This window comes from Lepidochelys kempii, chromosome 12, assembly GCF_965140265.1.
Source record: "Lepidochelys kempii isolate rLepKem1 chromosome 12, rLepKem1.hap2, whole genome shotgun sequence".
In the NCBI taxonomy this organism is placed as follows: domain Eukaryota; kingdom Metazoa; phylum Chordata; order Testudines; family Cheloniidae; genus Lepidochelys; species Lepidochelys kempii.
The window spans coordinates 22,242,535-22,268,776 of record NC_133267.1 but is presented as its reverse complement, the minus strand read 5'-3'; the positions used below and the strand labels follow the sequence as shown (position 1 = coordinate 22,268,776).

General features: G+C 38.4%; 1 long non-coding RNA gene across 1 annotated transcript; it reads left to right on the top strand.

Annotated features, from left to right (window-relative positions):
- The first annotated feature begins 1,874 nt into the window (after nucleotides 1-1,874).
- Nucleotides 1,875-26,144, top strand: LOC140896276 (uncharacterized). Its single transcript, XR_012154500.1, has 4 exons — nucleotides 1,875-1,934; nucleotides 4,172-4,272; nucleotides 23,069-23,150; nucleotides 25,873-26,144. It is a non-coding gene; the product is annotated as an uncharacterized lncRNA (long non-coding RNA).
- Nucleotides 26,145-26,242: the final 98 nt, after the last annotated feature.

Genomic DNA, 26,242 nt, shown 5'->3' with positions numbered 1-26,242 from the left:
TCCTGCAGCCTTGAAAATTCATCTGTCCTGGCAAAGGGGAGTATCTATTTTATGGGTACTCAGCATTTAGTGACATTCACCTTACAGGAGCAGAATCCCCCGCAAGGTTGGCAGAATGTAGAGGCTGCAGTACTGTAACACTCCCTACATTTGAACCCTGGGGGTGAAATCCTGGCTTCAGTGTAATCAATGGGAGTTCTATTGACTGGATTTGGGGCAGGGTTTCACCCTGGTTGACTTTGGAGGTAGGATATTCCCAGTGGAAGGCTCCCAAGGCTTCCTCTGTCTCATGGCATAGTGGTTTGTTAGCGTCAAGCAGTATGTAAGGGGATTTGGAATGTGTCTGTGGGGGAGAAGGAAATAGGAGTTTGGATAAAAAGTGTCCTGTGGAGAAAACACTAAGAACAGCCAAGCTTGGGAAATAAGCTTAGGCTGTATTTTGTTGGTTGTTATTAAAATCACTAAGAAAGCGAAACCAAAGGAAGGGGAGGACCCTAAGTTTGGGCCCTATTTTGTGTCATTAGGATCGGGGTGAGAATGCCACCTGCTTGTAGATATATTCTCTTTCAGCTGTACCTCTTTAAATTTGCATGTGTTACTTGGCCTTAAAATACAAACCCAAACTAGGAATTGAGCAGTTTTGGACAAGACCCCACCTGTCTTCCTTCTCCTGCAGATTTGTGTAGAGTTTTCTGAAATTCACTACCATCTTCATGTTGGTTTATTATATTGTGTACTCAGACAAGCACAATAAGAGGTATTAGACCTGGGGAATGGAAGGGAAGATAAAGAAAGACTTCTCATTCTATAAGAAGTGTGAGTTAAAGCAATGATGAAGAAATGAAGATGGTTTCAGAAAGATAACACCGTAGCTTACATCATGGAGAACAAGCAAGTGCTTTAGAGGTAAAAGAACTGACATAATTTCACAGCATGCACTAGTGAGCGATGAGAATCCAAGGGAAACAAGATGGCATGTGAGAAACAAGCTTTCATTGATCACCACACGCCATGATAGCACTGTCTAGAAAACCATTAACAAAGGTGAGAAAATAATACAATATTTGACAACTATTATTTTATTTTAAGAAGTCCACATTAAAAATACATCTAAAATACAACACACAAAGAAGCTACATAATGTTAAACTCCTTGTAGATGTGCATCTCCTGTGTGCTTTTGAAGAAAACTTAGAAATCCATAGGTTTTGAATTTCCAAGTTTAACTCATCACTTTTCTTGTTCTGTTTTTTCTTTTTTTAAATCTATGCAGAACTATCAAGTTGCTGAAGCCCAAAATAGAAGACAGAGCTTTATAAATATTTTGCATATTTTTGTTTAATTTGTTGAAAATAATACAAAATATGCTCACACTTGGCATCCAAAATGCAAATATTAGGAATTAGGCCCTTGATACATTATGTTTTTCGTCTGTATGGTGTGGTGTGTTGCAGGAGATAATGCTATACTGAGCAAAAAAATGCACACTAACAAAGCTACTTCATTGTCCCTTGTGAAGGTAAACTCAGCCACAATGTATGAGTTTTTACAAACATTCCAAAGAATGATTACTCTGTGTGTATGCACAAAAAAAGTAAAATTTTAATATAATTAACGTTTGGTTTGGAAATGTATTTTCTACACACACACACTCAAATTCAGTGGGGAGATCAAAGTGTGTATAGGGGCTTTTAGCTCTAAAACATAATCTTTCATGTTCCAATACATGAGGGTTAAATGGAGAGCTTTTAAGTGGAGAAAATATGCAGTCCATGTGAAAGGTTTGATAGTACTGTATAGCTACCAAAAGCTTAAATGCGCCTGACTGACTGTTTTTACGGAAGACAGTAAATTAGTCTTTCCTTTACCTTTGACAGGTGAGAAGCAGTTCTTGCATGACCGGTGGCTATCGTACATACATCTGCTACCACACAGGTGAGACTTTCAGCTTCAAAATGATGACTGGTAAGAAAAACAAGATGTCTTTCCTGGTTATAAATTTAACTCTTCTATGATTAGCTTGGGCCAATTAGGACACTCCTGGGGTTCAGACTATGTCTCAAGTACAAGCTGAAAGCCTGATTAGCTGAGGTCTCTTGATACTTGTTCTTGGTAGTAAATGCTGGCACATATAGTATTGATTTTCATTTAGATATCTTAATGTTTCCAGACAATCCTAGCAGATGTGGGCTGAACTCAGATCTACGAGAGAGCTGGGCTGCAATCTGCAAGCATTTTTCTTGCCTTTTTGTTTCATTTTTCCTAAACTTAACTGATTTGGAATCAGGAGATATAAATGAAAAATGCAGAGTTTGCCTATCAATCATGGCATGTACAAACATTGCTACTGCCCTTTTCTAACATCCTATTACCACCGGGTAGTTGGCTAGTCAAACAGGAATAAAAATTACACTGCAAACATCATAAGTTAGGCTTGATTTGTTGAGCAAGAAGCCTGACAATTCTGTAAGAGTTATATACCTCAGCCTCGCTGAAAATCAGCCTTGTTATGGCTCTGGTACGTCTATAAAGATTGTTCATTTCATATAAAACAGCTACCTGCACTGAAAGGCCTGAAAGGAAGAATGATGCTGGTTATAAATATAGAGGAAAATCTATTTGTCTGCCCCTTCGTGCTGTTAGCAAGTCACACGATGCAGCCCTTATGCTGTTCCTAGGCAGCAGGGGGAGTTTTCCATGGCCACCTTTTGCTTTCATCTTCTGGCCTGGACTGAAGCACATCATCTCTCTTTGTCATATGAGATAAAGCAATGAAGTGTGACCAGTGCCACTGCATTGCACTCTGCCCACCAGGAGCACGTTAATGATAATGAAAAACTATACTGCACCACATTTAAACTAAATGTGAGCGTAAGGCTGTCTGTTGGCAGACTGGTGTAACAGTTAATGTCATAAAAGATAAATAGAAATTATTAGAATTGGTTTGGAAGGGATTTTTTTATAGAGCAGGGTTGTATTCCTTTAAAGATACATTATCAGACTGTTAAATCTAATTTCAGGCTACTGGGCAATTAAAATGATTAACACTCTTTACTCATATAGTTCGATTCATTAAAGTTTTAAACACCCTTTACACACTATTTATGTTGAAAATAGAGAAATAACATGTGAAAATGTCTTGAATCATTAATCATTCAAATTTGCTATATAACCACTTTTGAAAAATCTTAAAACCATAGTGTGTATTTACAAACCTCCAAAGGCATGCTTAAAAGAAATAACAAAATCAAATTCAACCCCCACTGCATCTGACAGACCTTTTGTAGCTCCCAGACCTTTTTCTGTGTTTGCAAAGAAAACCACCCAGAAAATTCCCCCAAAAGATTGTTTAGGAAGCTATTCCTCCCAGGGGCTTGTCTACTTCTTAGCTGTCTTCATCTGGGGGCTTATTCCTTTCTTGGTACTCAGTGATTTAGGCATGGAGCTTCCATTAAAGATAATAGGAGCTCCAAGTATAAATCCTTGTGCACTGAAATGAAAATATATTCTGGGTATGGCACTTAGTTTTCAAGTGTGTCACATGGAATTTAGTATTATCTACTGACAAACCAGTTTATTAGATGGATATAAGAGGAGATCTTCAGGCTAGTAAATGCTGCCATTAGTTAGAGGTAAAACACCCACTAGCCTTCTGTGTTGGCATTTACAACAACCTCCAAAACACAGTGGGAACATAATCATGAAAGTCAGTATACAGTATGTGACAAGACAATTAAAACCGTGTATTAATGCTGGTCTTTTGAAAATATTCACTTAAAAAAAATCCTACTTTTCACAAAGGGGTTAAAACATTTAATTCAGGTCTTCATTACCTAGTGAAAAGATCTGGATCAATGTTTTTAAAGAAACAAATACTACAAATCAGTGTGCTACCTTCTCCTAAGGCTATCTGAAAACACTCTGAAATGTAGTTGCATGTAATGAGGTGCCTGATGGTTTGACACACCTATCCTTGTCAGTGGTCGACCATGTGGCCATAACTCATTGGGCTGTGAACCCGCTGAGATTCCACATATCAAGCAGATAAATATTTGGATGTGTGTGGTTTAAAGCACATGTAAATCCTATAGGAAACAATCCTTGTGGTTCAATAGGTGGCGTTCTTCCCTCTGATCATTACTGAATGATCTGGTTCTATGTCTCCTTGTTAGGTATGCTGCTGGTGGCATCCTCTTTCAGATGAGGTGTAAAACAGAGGTCCTGAACAAATGTGGTCATTACATATTTCATGGCACACTTCGTAAGAGTTAAGGTAATTACATTCTGCATGCCTAAATTCCTCCTGCAATTCTGGCTGGTGAAGGTTTGCTTCACCTCTTGTTCTAAAGAGCCATGTGATTTTGCTCTATGTTGTCAAACATGCAGATGTAGCTATATTTCACTGGTTGGTGGTGTGATCCTAGTAGAAGCTTTGTAGTTGTAAAGTGTTTTAGGACTCTTCACTTTGAAAATGTTATTTGCAGTAAATGTAAGATCATTATTAAGTGGGCATTCTGTTTATAAAGCACGTGTCCAGTCATGTGTCCTGTCGTCCTTCCAGTCAGGCCAGAATATGAAAGGTCAGCTAGCATTAGGGCATCCAAACAGCAGTAATATTTCACCCATCCTATTTGCCATTTTCCCTCTTTATTCCATTACTCTTATCCTCAGTGTAAGGCATAAGAACTGGCTCACTGTTCAGAAACAAGCCATGATATTTTTACAGTTCCGTTTATGGTATCTGATGGAGTTCTAACCCTAGACAATAAAGGAAACTGTCAGCCTCTATCAATGCGGATGTTTCTAATGCAGCTCCATCACTCACTTCGAGAGCAACATGAGCAAAGCCTTTCCCCCAAGAGACTGTCAGTTGTATCATCTCTGCGATACTCTAAGCTTCTGCTGACTTAGGGAATGGAAATCCCAGAAGTAGTCTTGAATTTAGTGGCAATATATAGTGCTTCAAGCCAGTCCACCACGTAAGACGTGCAGAAATGTTATTTAGTTAGTTGGGCAGGGTACGGGGGGACTGATAATCAGGTCATATTCAGACATCTGAGTAGCAAATCACATACACCCCTTCCAGAAACACTTTCTTTGAACCTTAGCACTCCTTTTTCCACCCATAGATTTCCTTAACTTTAGTGTCTTAGGAATGGTGAGCCACGACCTTCACATAGAATCACAGAATATCAGGGTTGGAAGGGACCTCAGGAGTCATCTAGTCCAACCCCCTGCTCAAAGCAGGACCAATCCCCAACTAAATCATCCTAGCCAGGGCTTTGTCAAGCCTGACCTTGAAAACCTCTAAGGAAGGAGATTCTACCACCTCTTTAGGTAACCCATTCCAGTGCTTCACCACCCTCCTAGTGAAAAAGTTTTTCCTAACATCCAACCTACACCTCCCCCACTGCAATTTGAGACCATTACTTCTTGTTCTGTCATCTGGTACCACTGAGAACAGTCTAGATACATCCTCTTTGGAACCCCCTTTCAGGTAGTTGAAAGCATCTATCAAATCCCCCCTCATTCTTCTCCTCTGCAGACTAAACAACCCCAGTTCCCTCAGCCTTTCCTCATAAGTCATGTGCTCCAGCCCCCTATTCATTTTTGTTGCCCTGCACTGAACTCTTTCCAATTTTTCCACATCCTTCTTGTAGTGTGGGGCCCAAAACTGGACACAGTACTCCAGATGAGGCCTCACCAATGTTGAATAGAGGGGAATGATCACGTCCCTTGATCTGCTGGCAGTGCCCTTACTTATACAGCCCAAAATGCTGTTAGCCTTCTTGGCAACAAGGGCACATTGTTGACTCATATCCAGCTTCTCGTCCACTGTCACCCCTAGGTCCTTTTCTGCAGAACTGCTACCTAGCCATTCAGTCCCTAGTCTGTAGCGGTGGATGGGATTCTTCCATCCTAAATGCAGGACTCTGCACTTGTCCTTGTTGAACCTCATCAGATTTCTTTTGGCCCAATCCTCTAATTTATCTAGGTCCCTCTGTATCCTATCCCTACCCTCCAGTATATCTACCACTCCTCCCAGTTTAGTGTCATCTGCAAACTTGCTGAGGGTGCAGTCCACGCCATCCTCCAGATCATTAATGAAGATATTGAACAAAACTGGCCCCAGGACCAACCCTTGGGGCACTCCACTTGATACTGGCTGCCAACTAGACATGGAGCCATTGATCACTACCTGCTGAGCCCAACGATCTCACCAGCTTTCTAACCACCTTATAGTCCATTCATCTAGCCTATACTACTTTAACTTGCTGGCAAGAATATTGTGGGAGACAGTATCAAAAGCTTTGCTAAAGTCAAGGAATAACACATTCACTGCTTTCCCCTCATCCACAGAGCCAGTTATCTCATCATAGAAGGCAATTAGGTTAGTCAGGCATGACTTGCCCTTGGTAAATCCATGCTGACTGTTCCTCTCCTTTAAGTGCTTCAGAATTGATTCCTTGAGGACCCGCTCCATGTTTTTTCCAGGGACTGAGGTAAGGCTGACTGGCCCATAGTTCCCTGGATCCTCCACCTTCCCTTTTTTAAAAATGGGCACTACATTAGCCTTTTTCCAGTCATCCGGGACCTCCCCCAAGTGCCATGAGTTTTCAAAGATAATGGCCAATGGCTCTGCAATCACATCTGCCAACTCCTTTGCACCCTCAGATGCAGCGCATGCAGTCCCATGGACTTGTGCTCGTCCAGCGTTTCTAAATAGTCCTGAACCACTTCTTTCTCCAGAGTGGGCTGGTCACCTCCTTCCCATGCTATGCTGCCCAGTGCAACAGTCTGGGAGCTGACCTTGTTCTTGAAGACAGAGGCAAAAAAAGCATTGAGTACATTAGCTTTTTCCACATCCTCTCTCACTAGGATGCCTCCTTCATTCAGTAAGGGGCCCACACTTTCCTTGACTTTCTTCTTGTTGCTAACATACCTGAAGAAACCCTTCTTGTTACTCTTAACATCTCTTGCTAGCTGCAACTCCAAGTGTGATTTGGCCTTCCTCATTTCACTCCTGCACACCTGAGCAATATTTTTATACTCCTCCCTGGTCATTTGTCCAATCTTCCACTTCTTGTAAGCTTCTTTTTTGTGTTTAAGATCAGCAAGGATTTCACGTTTAAGCTAAGCTGGTTGCCTGCCATATTTACTATTCTTTCTACACATCGGGATGGTTTGTTCCTGCAACCTCAATAAGGATTCTTTAAAGTACAGCCAGCTCTCCTGGACTCCTTTCCTTTCACATGGCTCCTCCAATATCAGGCACCCAACTCCTCTCATCCATGACTTTCCAGGATGCCTTCAGCAGCATCTTGACGGTCCAGCTGTTGTCACTGTACCAGCCTCCTTCCCACCCGTGCTCTTTCTGGTGGTGAATTTGGGCAGGGCAGAGAAAATCTGAAAGTGGCTTTCCCCTTCATACTGTAGCAGAGAGAACAGGAAATACTCATGCCACACTGCTTTGTTGACCAGAACTTATCCACCATCTTGATGAGGGGAATTTTGTGGCAGGGTTTCATGATACAGTTTTGAGTCTTATGTTGGCTTGGCTGGGATTGCTATCATGGTATTCGTTCCGATTCCCTGAATGGCTTTACATAATCCCTGTGCTTGAGGGGATTGTTGGAGGGTTTTCTCTGAGGGGAAAAGCTATAGTTGAGATGTTCTCTCTTAATCAGTAAAATATTGTGGGCCAAATAATGTCCCCAGCACACCCTTCAAACCTCTCTGACATCAGTGCAAGACAGAATTTGGCCCAGGGTCTGTGCTTTTCCCATTTTCTAATAATCACAATAATAATTGTACAACCTGGGAATGTTGCAGTTTTTTTGGTCTGTGTACCTGGGAAATGATATTTTTTTTCAAGTTCGTGAGACTTCTTGAGGCTCCCATTGATTCTGATTATTTACAGTTTTACAAGGGGAATACAGGCAGCCCATGCTGTGAGAAAGATCAGAAGTGCCTACATTCCTCAAGGCTATTGCCTTCTTTAATTCTTCAGTTTAGAGTCAGTGAACTGATTGCATTTTCGTCCATTTGACACTTTATATTTCACATTTCTTCATCACATTATATTGTAGCATATTCTATTTTAAGGACAGCTTCTCTTTGAGAATGTGGCCTGTTATGTCTTGACCATTATTACAGACCTGATGTTGTTGGTGACTTAATCTTGCCTCATAGTAACTTTAGGCCACTGCCCTGTTTAACCCCATTTTGACTGGCCAGCTACAGAACTGGATGGAGATGATTGCCTTATTTAATCCACCTTATTTATCCAGTGGAGGAAGTAACTTCATTTTCCTTTTTAGGAATTATTTTATATTTCATGTCTAATCATCACATGCAGTGACTTAGGACAGTTGCCCTTGGAGTATCCATTCTACTTTGCTATTTTTATAGGCTTAAAGGGAGATTTTCCAACTGTGTATCTTGTATGTCAGATCTGCAAGATAACTACTGTGACTGTACTTGAAAATCAAGTATTTGTATGTGCAAATAGACGGAAATCATGACTGTATGTGGAAACTGGGCATGCAATTTTGCGCACATCTTTTAAAATCTGGCCATTAAGTGAATACATTTTAACCAAAGTGGGAAAGGATCCTGGGGACAGTGTATACTCATCTCATTGCTCTGATTAATTTTGCACTGAAAAATTAGATAGTTGATTACATTATCACTTAAAGTGGCATACACAGAAGTTACCACTGTCAAACCTTAATTGAACTCCTGATTCCAAATATTTTGATCAAATAGGCCAATCTCTTGCTTCCTCCATTAGCAAATATGCTACACAGTGTACATTTCCAGGGACTAAAGTTTCTGCTGTGGACTTTGATCTAACATCACCCAGGTTGTCATGTACAAAGTCTCCAGTAACTTAAAAATTTCTTTGTAAAGATATGCTTGTTTTCTGATGTAGCTGGCATTAGTCTAAATGAATCAGTAAAATAGGACGATCTCAGCTCATATAAATAATAGCAGCCTTTTCCTATTAGAAATGCCTTTCTTCTGGAAAAGGCAGTTGTCCCACATTGTGGATTTCTAATCAAAAGCACTAAATCTCATATGGTATTTTTAAACACATTTGAGCACCCCCGTTAACACAGAGTTCAAAATGTACTGGAAACCGACTTCATTTTTGTTCATGAAAATATATAGAGACTATACTGATATATATCTTGTGTTCTTCTAGCTGACTCTGTATTAGTTTTGTAGTATCGGGGCCCATTCCCCCAAACCCATAGACTGCTTTTTGTGAGATGGCTGTCACGTTACCATATTAAAGGGATTTTCCCCCCCTCTCCCTTTCAAACATAAAGAACATTCCAGAACACTTTCCTGAGGCATAAACAGAAATTGAAAGAGGAGTGTCCCGAAATACCAGTGAATGCTGGAGGAGGAAGCCCTACAATAGTTAAGAGTAAAGAAATATAGGAGATTAATATGAACCTTACGTAGGTGAATCTTAGCTGAAAAGAAGACTTCAGTCAGTACGCACAGTCATGTCCTGGTGACGTTAAAGATATTATTGCTTCTCTTTACCGTTTGTATCAATGGTATCTACTTACTGTGAGTCATTGCCACTTGATGTGTAAATATCATGTTGGCTGGAAAGCAAATGTGAATTGCGGCTGTCAGTAGGGTACGTTATCTAAAGTCACTCATGTTTTGCAGACCTTTGTCTACCTAAGCACAGCAAACATTGCATTTCAGGTTTAATTCTACATTGTTGCCAGTTTCAACCACAGCTTTCAGCACAGGTTTGCATGTATAATTAAAAAACAAAAACTCCAAAACAAAATAAATCCTTGATATCTTCCATAATTTACATTTTTTTTTGTACTAGGAAACACATCACGCTGTTAAAGACCACATTCAGTAGTTTAGTTTGCAAATATGGCCTGCCATTTACAAGGCAAGTGAATAGATTAGTATGTGTCCCAGAATTTCATATGTGAGAACTGCCCATAATGGCAAATTTAGCAATAAAAAAAAAAGAAATGGAAATGACGAGAATTTTATTTCTGCATAGCACAATTCAGTGTTTGGGAAAAGTGAGACAAAAGATATAGTTCCTATCCTGGCCCTGTGGTTCAATCACCCTCCTCAGCAAGAACAATCCTTGTGCAAAGGGGTTGTTCAGAAATGCTTAGTCATTTAGTTAAATTAAACCAACTTGTTCTAATTTTTTCATGTATGTTTCATCACAGAGCAATGGGACAAACCCCCACTGAGGTAAAGGGGCACTTCTCTAGTGCATTTGACAGCATTGTATCCACCATGGTCCATGGTGAATTTGGCCCAGTGTCTTGGGCCAGACTCTCTTTTAATTAAAACTAAACATACGGGACAGAGAATGGACTTTCAGTCTGCAACTCCCAGATAGTAGCACCTACTTCAGTGAATAGTTCAGGACACCTGGGAGTTGCATTGAACCCTTAGGCTGCTACCATTTCTCATGGAGTCATCACCAAATGAATACTGCAGGAGGATAACTGTTTCTACCTGAGCTGCTAGAAAGATAACATGCTTTAATTAGAACATGTTCACATGGAAAAGAGGACCCAAACACACCAGGCATGCTTTCTTCAGTTAACCTAAATTTCCCCTCTGACTCTGCAGAGCTTTTCGCTGAGGTGTGGCAGTAACATTATTCAAATGATATTTTGTCATTTGCTGAATGTTAATCTGTCAAAGTGTTAACTTTGCTGCTTTAATTTGAAACATGATGACTTGCACCGCAGCCCCAGTTGTTGGGGTTAGTTTTATGTTCTCTTCATGCCAGACAGGATTCCTTCCAATAGCACCATATGTCAAAAACTCCAACCAATTCCAGTCATGTACCCATACTGTACAGCTGTCACAGCTATAATTATTAAAACTAAAGCCCAGAGAAGTTTGTAGTTTTGGAAATGCTCTGGTCTCCTTAGATCTTTACTACTGATGTTATAGCTGATTAGGACCCTGCTAGCCTTCTGTTGGTCTCTTGAAAACTGCTGTAATTCTCATTCATCATGGAAGCTAACCAGCTGCTCCAGAGCCATCCCCTCAAAATGTGTTACTTGATGTTATGCTTCCCTGTTGTCCTGACCTTGGATGGTCAAACAAAGGACACTTATTATATTGGAATTACTTATTATATAGGATCCTGCTAACCACTTTCTGCACACAAAAATGAAAACATCATTTATGTACCTGATGTCACTGAAGAGGCTGCTATTAATCTGCCCTCTTTTTTCCACTGAATGCATCCGATGAAGTGAGCTGTAGCTCACGGAAGCTTATGCTCAAATAAATTTGTTAGTCTCTAAGATGCCACAAGTACTCCTTTCCTCTTTTCTTAGTCATCCTGCTATAGTCTCATTGCCATTTCAGCACAGATAGTGAGAGACTGTGACCTCTTCGAATGCTCCTAGATCAGTCAATCATTGGACTTTTGGCATGAGTGACTGTCTTGTTGCTTAGTAGTCTGAAGTGACCCCTGTAATCTGAGTTTGGAGTCCTTATATCCACTTTTGTCATTCTTATCCAAAGGTAAAAAAAACTGAATAACTTCTGATTCACACTGAAACTGAGTAGGAAGTTTAGCTATTTGCTTTTCCATTAAAATCTCCAAGTTGAAGCTTTGTGATTTCAAGGTGTTTTATAAATTTTAACCTGTTTGACAGCCACTGCTAAAGTTTATCGCAGTACGTATCAGATCTGAGCAGGACACACAGCAGGGCCTTTTCAAACTGCAGATTTGCATTTTATACCTAAACTCTTCTTGATCCATTATAGCTCATTAAATAGATAGTAATTAGCCTGTCTTTTGAACCCAATAGTGTTTTCAGAATCCTGTCCCTCCCTGTTATTTATTTATTTTCTTTTGATTTAGAATGATACAAAGTATTCATGCACAGGCTGTAAGTGCTTGGTCAATTATTTTATATTACAAAAGCACAATTTAACCAGCTCATTTCATTAACCAAGCAGCAACTCATAAGTAAGACCATACTAGGTCTGACCAAAGGTCCATCTAGCACTGTATCCTGTCTTCCGACAGTGGCCAATTCCATGTGCTTCAGAGGGAATTTAACAGAATAGGTAAGCATCAGCTGATCCATCCTGTCTCCAGTTCCCAGCTTCTGGCAAAACAGAGGCTCGGGACAACATCCCGGCCCATCCTGGTTAATAGTTATTGATGGACCTATCCTCCAGAAATTTATCTAGTTCTTTTTTGAATCCTGTTATAGTCTTGACCTTCACAACATCTTCTGGCCAGGAGTTCCACAGGTTGACTGTGTGTTTTCTGAAGAAATACTTCCTTTTGTTTCTTTTAAACCTGCACTCTATTAATTTCATTTGGTGACCCCGAGTTCTTGTGTTATGAGAAGCAGTAAACAACATTTCCTTATTTACTTTCTCCACACCAGTCATGATTTTATAGACCTCTATCATGTCTCTTTTCTAAACTGAAAAGTCCCAGTCTTATTAATCTCTCCTCATATGGAAGCTTTTCACTAATATTTTTTGTTGCCCTTTTCTGTACCTTTTCCAGTTCCCATTTATCTTTTTTGAGATGGGGCGACCATAGCTTGAAGTCTTTAAACCACAATTTGAGGACTTCAATAGCTCAGACATAGGTGAGAGGTTTTTCGCAGGAGTGGGTGGGTGAGATTCTGTGGCCTGCGTTTTGCAGGAGGTAGGACTAGATGATCATAATGGTCCCTTCTGACCTTAGTATCTATGAATCTGCACACAGTATTCAAGATGTGGACGTAACATGGATTTATATAGAGGCAATGCGATACTTTCTGTCTTATCTGCCCGTTTCCTAATGATTCCAACATTCTTTTTGCTTTTTTGATTGCCACTGCACATTGAGTGGATGCTCTCAGAGAACTATCCACAATGATTCCAAGATCTCTTTCTTAAATGGTAACAGCTAATTTAGACCCCATTCTTTTATACGTATAATTGGGATTATGTTTTCCCATGTGCATTATTATGCATTAATCAACATTAAATTTCATCTGCCATTTTGTTGCCCAGTCACCCAGGTTTTGGTGGTCCCTTTGTAGCTCTTCGCAGCCTGCTTTTGACATAACTATCTTGAGTAGTTTTGTATCATCTGCAAATTTTGCCACCTCACTTTGTACCCCTTTTTCCAGATCATTTATGAGCCACCTCACTTTTTCCAGATTAAATACTTTCAGGCCGATATATTGGTCTGTACTTGAATTCCTTTATCTCCTTTCAAAGGCCAGGTGAAACTCAGGACCCTGTAGCATCCTCTGAAAGTTGATGTATTTTGTTTATATTATAGTTGGTTGGGGCGTGGTCTAATCTCTAGCACAATTTTGTAGCATCACTTGTGCTTTATGGGCTTCCTTTGGGCAATCTTCCCATGAGTTCTGAACATCTTCTTTCCCTGGCACATTTTCGAGTTGCAACTTGAAATGATCTAAGTAGGGACTGTAAAAGAGTCATTTTTGGTATTTCTTGCATCACTTCTGTTTTCCTTCTATCCCTGTTTGTGATGTGTGACTAGTTGTAACTTTTCTCCAAACTCGGTCTGTTGCTTGAATAAAATTCTGTATGGTATATTCTTTTTTTTTTTTTTTTAAAGTGAAGGGTGAAGGAAGCAGCAGTGTGTAAAGCTATAAACAGAGGTTTTTTATATTTCATCTAATGGAATATTTCTTAAGCAAGCCACAGGGCTGTCTTAGATCTAGTTGAGAGTGCTTTTAATACTGATGGCACAGATACCACAGCTAATCCATAACAAGTTTGAATGAAGTTGTATACATTTGGATATTCCTGGTAATATGAATACTAAGTCCTCTACCCTCTCATTATATGCAAAAATAACTGAGGAATTTTCTAATCTCCTTAGATTTATGTAAACAATACCTAAGTGCCCACTTTGGGTCTACCATATATAAACTAGCTTGCCCGGGGTGGACTATGGTGCTTTAAGGGGGGCAGATGTTTTGGTTTAAATATTCATTTATATATGTATTGGAGCAGGGACTGGAACCCAGGTGTCCCTGTCCCAGTTGATTCCCCCAACCACCAGGCAATTAGTCATTCTCTCTCTCTCCCTGTGCCCCAGTGAATATTTTAATGTTTATACAAAGTGGCACAGCTCCAACAGGAAAGAATAAACAAAACCCACTCCAGAATACCCTAGCCTAGTTCATTTGCAATGTGGGACACCCATGCTCAAGTCCCTGTTCTGAATCAGGCAGAGTGGGGACTTGAACATGGGACTACCACATGCCAGGTGAGTGCTCTAGCTACAGGGTTATTGAGTAGAAGGAGGCATTACCACCCCCCAGTGGCTTTGTGCCTAAGTCCCCTTGTGAATCTAGGCTGAAGAAATGTTTTTGGCTGAAACCGTTTGGCAAATTTAGAAATAGACCCAAAACTGCATTTTTCAGCAAATAAGCTATTTGTCTGAAAAATGTTGGTGTAGTTCAAAGCCACGATAGAAAGAAATTCTGGGTGCAGGACCACTTTATCCTTATGGAATATGGTGAATGGGAGATCTTCCATAAGCACCTTTAGCTCACTGACTCTGCATGCTGTTGCCAAAACAAATGTAATCTTCATAGACAAATGTTATTGAAAATACCCCAACAGTGGTTCAAATGGAGTGTTCACCAGCCTGGTAAATATCATACTGAGATCCTCAGCAGCATGCAGGGCTTGCACTTGCATGTAAGTCTGCAGAACTTCTTTCTGAAAACTCTTAATCATTTGGTTTGAGAAGGAAGGGTTTGGTGTGTGCACAGTCCTTTACATATATCCCATTGTGTGTCTTTTATTCATGGGATAGACACTCAGAATAGGAAGGGCAGCTATAGATGTTTTTTATAAATGTGAACAAAATCAATCATGAAAAGAATGGTTTGTTAGCTTCTAATCTGGTTTACATGGGACAGTTCATTGCAGGCAATTGTGTTGCACAGGTCTCACTGAGGACAATGGAATTGCACTGGTGTAAATGAGGGTCTGATTTGACTTGCTAAAGCACCTTTATTACTATTAATGGGGTAGGAAAAAACTCAGCATCTGACTCTGAAATCCTAAGCTACTTTCAGGACTGGCACGTAAAGAAAATCTTCTTATTTCTACTGAGTCATATTTGATATGGAAATCATTGAGAGATGGTAAACATGGAAGCCCAGAATGCCATTTTTAGTCATTTTTTGAAGTAAAACCACACTTCAAAGGAATACAGTGATACCAATATACTGTGACAGATTTTTAAATGTTGATAATTGATGGATTGATATGACAGTGCTGTGCTAAGCAAATGTATTATTTTAATTTGATTATATGTTTATTTTTAACTATGTTTTATTTCTTTAAATCAGAGCACAATTATAGATTAAAACCCCAAAAAGTCTATTATTCATAAAATATCAGTGATTCTTTTTTAACTGACAGCATGGTACAAGAAGTCTGCTAGGCTGACTCTGGTAGGCAAAGCAAACTTACTTTTATCATTATTGCCATTTTTACTGTTTATTACAATACTGTACGTTAAATTTACAGTATTGAATCATCACTTGGGTATAACATGTGTAGCAATAACTAATTATTTGTGATAACTATTAGTACAGTAAATACAACTTATCTGTGTTATAAAAGTGGCATTAATAAACAGAATTCCATAAATGCCAAATGCATAACGTGATCATTCTAAAGCAGTCTAAAAATATGATGTATTGTAGCTAAAGACACAAATGCCTGTGTGTGTAGAGGAGGGGAGAAGAGGACTGGTTTGTGCTTAGAATGTTTTTTGATGCATAAATAGAAGCATTAAATAATTTTGAATACCTTGTTTCCTAAAAAAGATTAGTAGCGCTTCTCTAAGTGCTAAATTGTATGAGAGTTATTGTTCACACCAGGCTTCATACTGTATTATTCCATGTAGCTTTAAATAACCAAGTCCAAATTATGCTCAGCAAGCTGTTGGGAAAGCTTGGGGAAAGCTGAGAGCTGAAGAACCGATTTGTGCCCTGACTTACATTCTGTGCAACCACACTGATTTCAGGCTAGCTGCCCAGGGTACAAGGCCGCACAGAGTTTAACTTGGAATGTTTTCAGTTTTGATTTAACTCGGCACTTTTTTCTGGGTTTAGCTTCACATTCCAGTGTAAAGCAATGACGTGCCAAGACAGTTTACAAAAAGGAGCTCTTCCCTACCCCATTTCTTCAGTTCTTCCTCTTGTTTTTTGCATTCTGAGTGAAAGCAGTTTTGTCTATGCTTAGTGTCTCAGATTTAACTTGAAAAATGTACTTAAAAAAATCCTACATACTCAGTTATCAAACTTGTGTTGGATCATAATTGGAATCATACAATGCAAACTTTCCACTTGACTTCAGAGCACAACAAAGTATATTCTTTGTGTGAAATCCACATGATATATCCAAATGTGCATAGACTATTTTCCTAAAGAGATGGGTGAATCAGTTCCTATTTTTTTGGAATATCTCAGTGAGGCATCTTGGGGCTTGCACTGCTCTAGTTTCCAAAGAGATCCCATTTGCTATGCTATATCTAACATCTTAGCCATTGGGGAGCACAGCTGCAGCAACCTTGGTTTCGAGCAACTAGAGAGCAAGCCAGCTACAGGGATGCAAACTCTCAGTGTAAATTTGTTTTGCCTGATTTTATACAACCCTTTTAGTTGGTTTAGGAGTGACTTTTTATGCTGCTAATTAGAGAGGCTGAAATAAGGGTAGTTTGGACTAAGATTCATCTCCCTATCCTAATATTTTAGGTATCTTTGCAATGACTTTATTCCCTTGCATAATATAGCCACAAGAAAAACTCTACTTTTAGAAAATATTAAGAGAGTGACAGCAAGTGACAAAGCTAAGATATTCAAACCTAGGCCAGATACTAACTCAAGCTGTGAGAATAATTTCACATACCAAGTGAGAGAGATGAAATGAACATTTCCACTGTGTTGTGGGACAAGGTGAAAGATTCAACCTTTGCAACATTTATGTTGTGAAACTGTCAATCCTACTGTAATTAAGCTTGAGTCTGCTTAATTTAACAGTAATAATCCAGGGCCAGATATGTACGTAGGGCACTGCCCACCTCAGACACAGAATATGCTCCTATTCTGCAAGTAGTCCCAAAGAAATCAGTGAAACTATGTGTGCAGTGAGTAAGGGGAGGCAGAATCTAGCCCTTTTTTGCCTTTGAACTACCCCTTATTGTTCTTGTTGTGATTCCTGCACTTCCCCCATAATGTTTGCAGAGCTTCCTTAGTGGCCAACCTCATCCTCAAGGCACTGCTACTAATTATAATCACGTAGAGATCTGTGGCTAGAGCTTCCCAGGGCTGCAATATCTGTTCTGTTGGTGCCACCACATCTTGGGAAACCCCCTTTAATGAGATCACCCCAGCATCCATGGCCTCCAGAGTAGGAAGTGCTGCTCAATCTTTGCAAACCTCCTCACCATAGAACAACCCAAGGAAAACACTTATAACTTGCAGTTATTATCCATTCCCTGTGTTCTTCCACGTGAGGAGGAAGTCTAGTCATAGAGTACTGCTGTAAAGTCCTTCAATCAACGTGATAATATCACAGTTTGGCTCCATGCTCACAGGCTGTCCCAAACTTTGTTATAGCTCTGTTTATTAACTGTTGTTAAACTTGGCTGTACTGGAATTAGATGAGCCATTTTTGAGTTATGAGGCTAAGAACAATCAGAGTTTTTCTTTTTGCCAACTTATGACTTCAAAAAGACTACTTCTGAAAACTTCAGACTAACTTTAGACCTTTGTCCTCAATCAAAGCCATTGTAAAAGTCTAATTTTGCCTCATGCGGTTTTGTATTTTAATACCTATTTATTTTATTCTCCATGGATATTATCATTTTGGTGAGAGGTCTTGCAGAAATTATAAGTAATTGGAAATGTACATTGAGCCATGAGAAAAATAGGTAAGGGACATTACAGATTTGTGAGAAATTAATGTGGTTCATACTTTACTATATTTAACTGTTGGAACTTGCCTGAAGTCCCAGACACAGTTTATAGTATTTCCTGAGTGACTGGCAGAAATTGTAAACTCCACTTGAAATCTCATGCAAGTCACAATCTCCAGAAAATGTTTTGATGGTGCTTGTAAACTTTGTCAAACATACTAACACTAGAGACAATGGATGAGAGAGGAGCTTCTTCTTTTTTTGCTTTTGGAATAGGATCTCTGTTCACCTCTGGTTCTAGTAGCTCCCAAAGCTCCTTCACATAAAAGCAAAAATGTGGTCCTCATACCGGAACACCCCTACCACAGCCAGAACTATGCTGTCCTCCTCATGCTTCCCCATTATGAACCCTTTGTCTTCTGTTCTGAGTTATAACCTCACTTTTTCCTCAACTCCAGTCATTGTCTCATGACCCTTGCTACCCTAGATGTCTTTAAAGACCAAGTTTTCTGCCCCTTCAAAAAGTTAGAGGATAGGATGCACAGAAGGCCTTTGGGCCTCACTGAAAACACCTACAGGTGAAGTTGAGCTTAAGCCTTTCAGGGAGAGTTGTCCTAGAGGAAGGGAAGATTGAAGCCTGAAACTCAGCCCAGTTTCACTGCACCATTAATAAGTGCTGTGGTTTTGTTTCCTTACAAAAGTTTTGGACATTTCATTCCTGTGTAAGCAATCTTGGAAAGACCCTTTAAGGAAGCTGTTAACCTCTGGTGGCATTGGCAGGAGAATTTATAACCTCAGTGAGTGCTATTTTTGAGATACCCTTTTGTACCAGCAAATGTTGTTCTTCTAGGGGTTATAAAATCTTGAAGTGTATTTGGCAGAGGTTTCAAGTTTTCAGAAACCTCTGTTTAAAGGATGCCAAATGCCAATTATTAGCTTTGGATGAGGGAGCTAAGGTTGAGAATACATTTTATTTGAAAAAAGTTAATGGAATATTTTAATTATTTAAAAAATATTAGATTGAAAGTAAGAAAATTAAAATTTCCCCAACTATTCTTAATTCTACCTGTCTCCTAGCCTCACATTCAAAGATATCCCCACTGCCTCCAAAGCTTCTAAAAATCTCTGTTTAATCTAAATCATGGGCACTCGTTCGGATAAAAAATTTGAATACAGTAATAGCTACTGAATTGCTAATCTGGTACTGAATAAGAGATTGAGACTTGTCTCTCCACCAGAGCCCCTTTTCCATTAAAAAAACAGAGACTAGAGTATTTCATATAATTTTCCACTATAAGTTGGAAATCCTCCCAGTCCGACTTCCCACTACTGGCTTGTTATCCCATTGAATCTTGTGTCACTTCCTTAAAATAGGTAAAACTGTGCAGTATGTTGCTTATCTTCCTGATTATAAACTGGAGAGAATACCCTCTCTTTAGACATCATAGGTCTATCTGCATATGTAGAAGACTCACAACAGTTACATACTAAACTGACAGAGCATCTAGCCCTCATGAAATAAAAAATATTTTCTTTATAAATGTCATATTGCTGTAATTCACGTGCTTCATTAGATGGATTTCTTAATTCACAAGAAGATGTCAAGTGCATATGTGTAACAATGTGGACCCAGAGATCACATTTTCATAACACTTTACAGTATGAATTAATTACATTAACAAGACCCCTATAGGGTGGGTGAGTGTGATGTTACCCATTTTAATGATCCATAAACTGAGGCACAGAGAGGTTAAGTGACTGACCGAAGGTCACCAATGATTCAGATCTTAGTGCCCTGCCCTAACCACTGGAAAGTCCTTCATCTCTTACACTACACCTTTAACTCCTCTAGAGGCCTATGGACCAGTTCTCCAAATACAGAGTTTCAATACAGTGTTTTTCCATACAAACAAATACAGAGGTTTTTGTGAGAGCTGTTACTACAATCTGGTTACTGCACTGCCCCAACAAGAGGGTTTAATTTTAATTTGTTAGAATGAATAAAACCGAAACACCCTCACTTGATAGGGATTCTTCTGGGAGCAAGCATGCAGGCCTTGGTAGGCCGGTGTGTAACATGGACTTGACCTACACTGACTTTTTTGTGTTTGTGTAAAAGTTTGTATAAATTTCCTTTCAGAATGGGAGCTTGTATGCCAAGGTTTAAAACGAGTGAGTGAATTTTTATAGTTCCATTATAATGGAAATGTTCACCTTAATTATTGCAACGTGAATGGCTTACAAAATAATATATGGAAAGTGAAGTAAATAATGTAAACATATAATTATGTTTTGTACTATTATGTCCACAGAAACATAAAACTAACATTATGACTTTAAAAAAATGAAACAGAACTAGACGTGCCTAGTTAGTTATTTTGATCCCTTACCAGTTTCCTTCCTCCTCCCCTCTTCAAAAAAGAAAATAAAATCCGCATGCTTTAGGAAAAAACTGTTTCTGTCATATTATTACTTCTGAAGACAAACTCTGAGTGCATGGACTTTTAAACAAGTGCTTTATCCTTGAAAATTAAAATAAAATATTTTCATGTAATCAGTAAATTCTGTTATGAAACTTTATAGCAGCTACATTAAAGGATAAGAGTAACTACTATTTTGAAATTCTGAATATCTTATAATTAGACCAGCCCTTAAGAAATATTCACAGTTAAGGCACATTAAAATATATTCCACAACATGGAGACAGCCCTGACAAAGAAACATTATTCTTAGATTTACAATTAATTACCCTTATGTCTATACCTTGCATTCAATTTGCATATCTTAAAAGTGCTGTAAATTTCATAGAACTCCCTTGTTATTTAAGATCATTATGCTTAGTAAAAGTTTCTATAGTGATAACTTTCTCTTGATTATGTAGTTGTGAGGTCAGTAAATCTGGCTTTACTTTGCTCTACAATGTTATAATTTTTCTTTTTGTGTGTGTTTTTCATTATTTTGCTCCTTGTTCCTTCTGCCCTCTCATTTATAATCCCCCGAAGAACCAGTAGATAGAGAAGTCTGGCTAGAAGATGAAGTGAGTGGTCAGATTCTCAGATGTTATCTTTTTCCCAGAACGCACTGGTACTGGGTGTCTGACATGTTCTATACATCTTTCTAGTGTCAACCTCATTAAACAAATACAACTTGATGTATAGCTCTCAAGAAATGAAATTTCATGCAATGAATTTGTTCTGTTCCAGCGTCTTCTTCTGCTTCTTCTCCTCCTCCTCCTCTTTCTCCACATTCCCCCCGCACCCTTTTTTGGTCAGCAGTGGTTTTGTGCATGCTTGATTTCTAGTTATAAGTTTAGATGGGCACTAGTGATAGTTTCATAATAGTTTTGGCAGAGTGTTTCAGGTCTTTATGAAAGTTTCATATTTTAAACCAACTACATCAGGTTTCCTACAGTCTCAGTAAGGATTAGCCTTGTATAAAATATGATATAGTCTTTGGAATACTGTTCAGTATGTTTACTTTGATCAGACATACATGTAACTGTGTTTTAAATATGAGACACACCTGCTGTCACCTGCATATTGTAAATGTGCTGAACTTTCGTAGGTAACAGGGTCTACGTGTGCTAGAACTGTGGTTTATGGTCTAATTCAAGGTTAACACAATACCCTCCAAGCTAGAAACACACTGAACGCTTTGCCAGAATAGTAAATAGCACTTTTATCCTTTCCCCCCTTCTTTAGCCTAGAAGAACTTAAAGAAGAAATATATTTTAAAACTAAAAAAACTCTCCATTTAATGAGACTATATATTATTTACAGAACAATGCCACTAAACACAATTAGTGCTGGTTTCACCACTGGGTGGAATTTGGAGGAGTTGAATCTTTTTTTTTTTTAAATGCAGTTCGTTGCAGTCATTTCCTGCATCTAGGGCCATGCTCCAGTTTTAATTATGTGTAAAAGTATAGCATATAAGGAAACAGCAACATACTGTATACATATTTTTAGATGCTTTGTTTTAAAAATACACGTCTGATACTTGAAAAGTTTGTCCCCATCCTGTCCCTTTTATAAAAATAAAGTCATTTTATTTGTTATCTTAAACAGGCAGTTTCCCATTACCACCTCCTCAGTATTATTAATTAAAGTTATTTTTTTAAAGTTAATGTGACTATCATTTCCCTGTTATACCTCACTGGAATAGTGCATTATTTAAAACCAGCCTTGGAAGAAAATAGCAACCATTTTAAACACTTGCCTCCTGCCCAGAAACAGAATAATTTCTATAATGGTAAGCAGAACTATTATCAGTATTATAGTAATTATTAATTATGGTTAATGAATTAAATAAAGTTCCTGAACACTGTTCTTCGTTTTCTTATAGACTTAGCCAGTCATCTTATACTTTAAAGGTGAATCTGTCTCTCGCGCTCTCCTTTTTTAAAATGAAAGTATCTGTTTTTTCCCCCTTGGGACATAGTGTAGAATATGTGGGGGAGCACAGGAAGGGAGATTTAACAAATATATTCATCTCTGATTCTGAATTTCTCTCAGGCCTTTTAATATATAAGTAGGTTTGAAGATCTAAAGTAACTACATGTATCCTGATTTTTATGGGCTGAATACAAGAAAATATGAATATGGAACTATTCGAGTTGATTCTAATATAACATTTCTATTAAAATGATTTTTAAAACCCTTCCCAAAATTCCAATAATTCTGTTTAAAAAAATATAACACAGCACTGTAGATTAGCTACCCCTGGAATACCTTGGCAAAAGTATTCAAGTAGCAAGAGTTTTCCTAGTCTTATGTCCTATATACATCTGTTAAATTACTCAGAGATCTCATTAAATAAAGCTAATGTACTTGTAAAACAGTAGGGAGAGACAGTATATCATTGTAACTGTTAGAAAGAGCCATTCTGGCAAGGAGGGAGCCAAGAAGGCTAGGTGTATGCTGGTCAGTGTAGATGTTTCTAGGCCATAAATCTTGGCCCTTTCCTGCCTAGTTATTGTGTATTTCTTTAGGTGAGAGATTGATTGTAGCAGTGGAAGATGAATTTGCCCAGACCCTTTCTTCTTCTTTTTTTTTATACTCCTGATGCCTCGCCAAGGTGATAATGCTTTTTTCCCTGCAATCATTTGTTTCAGATTAAAAGCATGAAGGAACATAAGAAGGCTCATCTCTGAAGTCAGGCAAACATGAGGGCATGAAGACATATAACTGTCCCAGGTGTGAGGAGAGTGCATTTTACCCCTGCTGGATTTATAACCGGTTTAACTGGGGGAGAATCATCAAGAGTAAAATCCATGGAGGAACCCTAATGTTTCTTTAGTGTGCATTTTAAGCACATTTCAATTCTTAAAAATGCTGCTAAGCTATAACATTATTAAATAGGACTGCCAAGCGATTAAAAACATTGCCATTAATCACATGATAAAAAATAATTGTGATTTATCACACGATTAATTGCACTGTTAATAATAGAATACCATTTATTTAAATATTTTTGGATGTTTTCTACATTTTCGAATATATTTCAATTATAACACAGAATGCAAAGGGTACAGTGCTCACTTTATTTTTTATTACGGATATTTGCACTGTAAAATACAAAAGAAATAGTGCTTTTCAAATCACCTAATTCAAGTCCTGTAATGCAATCTCTTTATCATGAAAGTTGAACGTACAAATGTAGAATTATGTACAAAACAATAAAAACATTCAAAAATAAAAAAAGTAAAACTTCAGAGCCTACAAGTCCACTCAGTCCTATTTCTTGTTCAGCCAATCGCTTAAACAAATTTGTTTACATTTGCAGGAGATAATACTGCCCGCTTCTTGTTCACAATGTCACCTGAAAGTGAGAAAGTGTTCTCATGGCATTGTGGTAGCCAGCGTCGCAAGATATTTACATTCCAGGTGTGCTAAAGATTCACATGTCCCTTCATGCTTCAGCCAACATTCAAAGGACATACTTCCATGCTGATGATGGGTTCTGCTCGATAACAATCCAAATAAGTGTGAACCAATGCATGTTCATTTTCATCATCTGAGCCAGGTGCCACCAGCAGAAGGTTGATTTTCTTTTTTGGTTGTTCGGGTTCTGTAGTTTCCGCATTGGAGTGTTGCTCTTTTAAGACTTCTAAAAGCATGTTTCACACCTCGTCCCTCTCAGATTTTGGAAGGCACTTCAGATTCTTAAACCTTGGGTTGAGTGCTGTAGCTATCTTTAGAAATCTCACATTGGTACCTTCTTTGCGCTTTGTCAAATCTGCAGCAAAAGTGTTCTTAAAATGATCAACCTGTGCTGAGTCATCATCCGAGACTGCAATAACATGAAATATATGGCAGAATAGGGCAGGTAAAATAGAGCCAGAGACATACAATTCTCCCCCCAAGGAGTTCAGTCACAAATTTAATTAATGCATTATTTTTTTAACGGGTGTCATCAGCATGGAAGCATGTCCTCTGGAATAGTGGCTGAAGCATGAAGGGGCATATGAATGTTTAGCATGTCTGGCACGTAAAGACCTTGCAATGCCGGCTACAAAAGTCCCATGTGAATGCCTGTTCTCACTTTTTGGTGACATTGTAAATAAGAAGTTGCAGTATTATGTCCCATAAATGTAAACAAACTTGTTTGTCTTAGCGATTGGCTGAACGAGAAGTAAGACTGAGTGCATTTGTAGGCTCTAAAGTTTTGCATTGGTTTGTTTTTGAGTTCAGTCGTGTAACAAAAAAAATCTACATTTGTAAGTTGCACTTTCACAATGAAGAGATTGCATTACAGTACTTGTATGAGATAAATTGAAAAATACTGTTTTTTTTCGTTTTTACATTGCAAATATTTATAATTAAAAATAATATAAAGTGAGCAGTATACACTTTGTATTCTGTGTTGTAATTGAAATAAATATATTTGAAAATGTAGAAATACATCCAAAAATATTTAATAAATGTCAATTGGTATTCTATGGTTTAACAATGTGATTAAAACTGCAATTATGACTGATTTTTTTAATTGCAATTATTTGTTTTTAGTTCATTGTGATTAATCGACAGCCCTATTATTAAAATATTACTCTGTTGCCTATTTACTATTGTGCAAGTCACAGGAGCAAAAAATACCCCTGGATTATACCGTGTACTGAAAGGGGGAAATGGGGTGGGGAATGGGAGAGGGCAGATACTTTTCATGAATATATATAGATGCTGAATTTATAAGGATCAATATAGTCACAAATGTTGTACAACATGTCAGGATATCATAAAAAGCAGGCAGTTCTACATAAAATACCAGCTTAATCTTGGAGATTTTAAAGCCTTGTTAAAATGTGGATAAAGTCCATATATGGAATGGCAGCATTCAAAAGGTTGAAGTTGTATATCTGCGGTGCAGAAATTTTAACCATTACATTTGAATGTCAGTCGACTCATTTGATCCCAGTTGGTATTAACATGTAAAAAGTTAAGACCAGGAGACACATCAGTATATTATCTTTCCCAAAAATATTTGTTGTGTGAAGACTATGTTGCTTAATGAATAAACTTGACCTTTAGCTCACTGGGATCTGTGATCCTGAAATTGATTTGGTGGTGTGAGCTACTTTAGTAGGCAATATATTACATCACAGAACTCCTAAGGCATAATTTTATTAAGCACAGGCCTCGCTGCTTAACTGGGCATAACAAGAGGGATCGAGGTAACAGAGTGGCCCTTCCAGGTTCAGGATGAGGTTATTCACAGGTAATTAGATACCACGGTGATAAGCAGGGTATGAGAACCTGATTAGTCGGTTTTAAAAAACTATGCAATGCATGATTGTGGCTGCCAGCCAGTTAACATTCAAGACCACATATGCTCATGTGCATGTTTATATAATACAGACCTTGAACATGGTTGCACTTCTAAATAGTAGAAATTCTACTTTCTCTGTTGTTTTCTTGCCAGACTTGAGATACTCAGATAATACTTTCTACAATCCTGCCTGACAAAGTTACTTAGTAGTAAAGAAAAAAAAATACAGCAAATAGAAGATCTGGATCCCATATATTTTTTCATCAAGAAACTTTGAAAGTCAAGCAAGTATTTTTTATCTTGACCTTTTTGCAACACTGCCCCATATTCACAAGTTGTCAGCACATGTTTGTCTGGAGTCATCCGTCACTGCCATCCGTCACTCCTCTGCCATTCCCATCAGTCCCATTATCTGGGATCAAGAGAGAGCTGAGGATATAGCCTGAAGGATCATTAAACCTCAGCTTCCAGGTACGGCACGTAGTCCAGGTGGCCTGTTGTTATTTATAATAAAGAAATAACG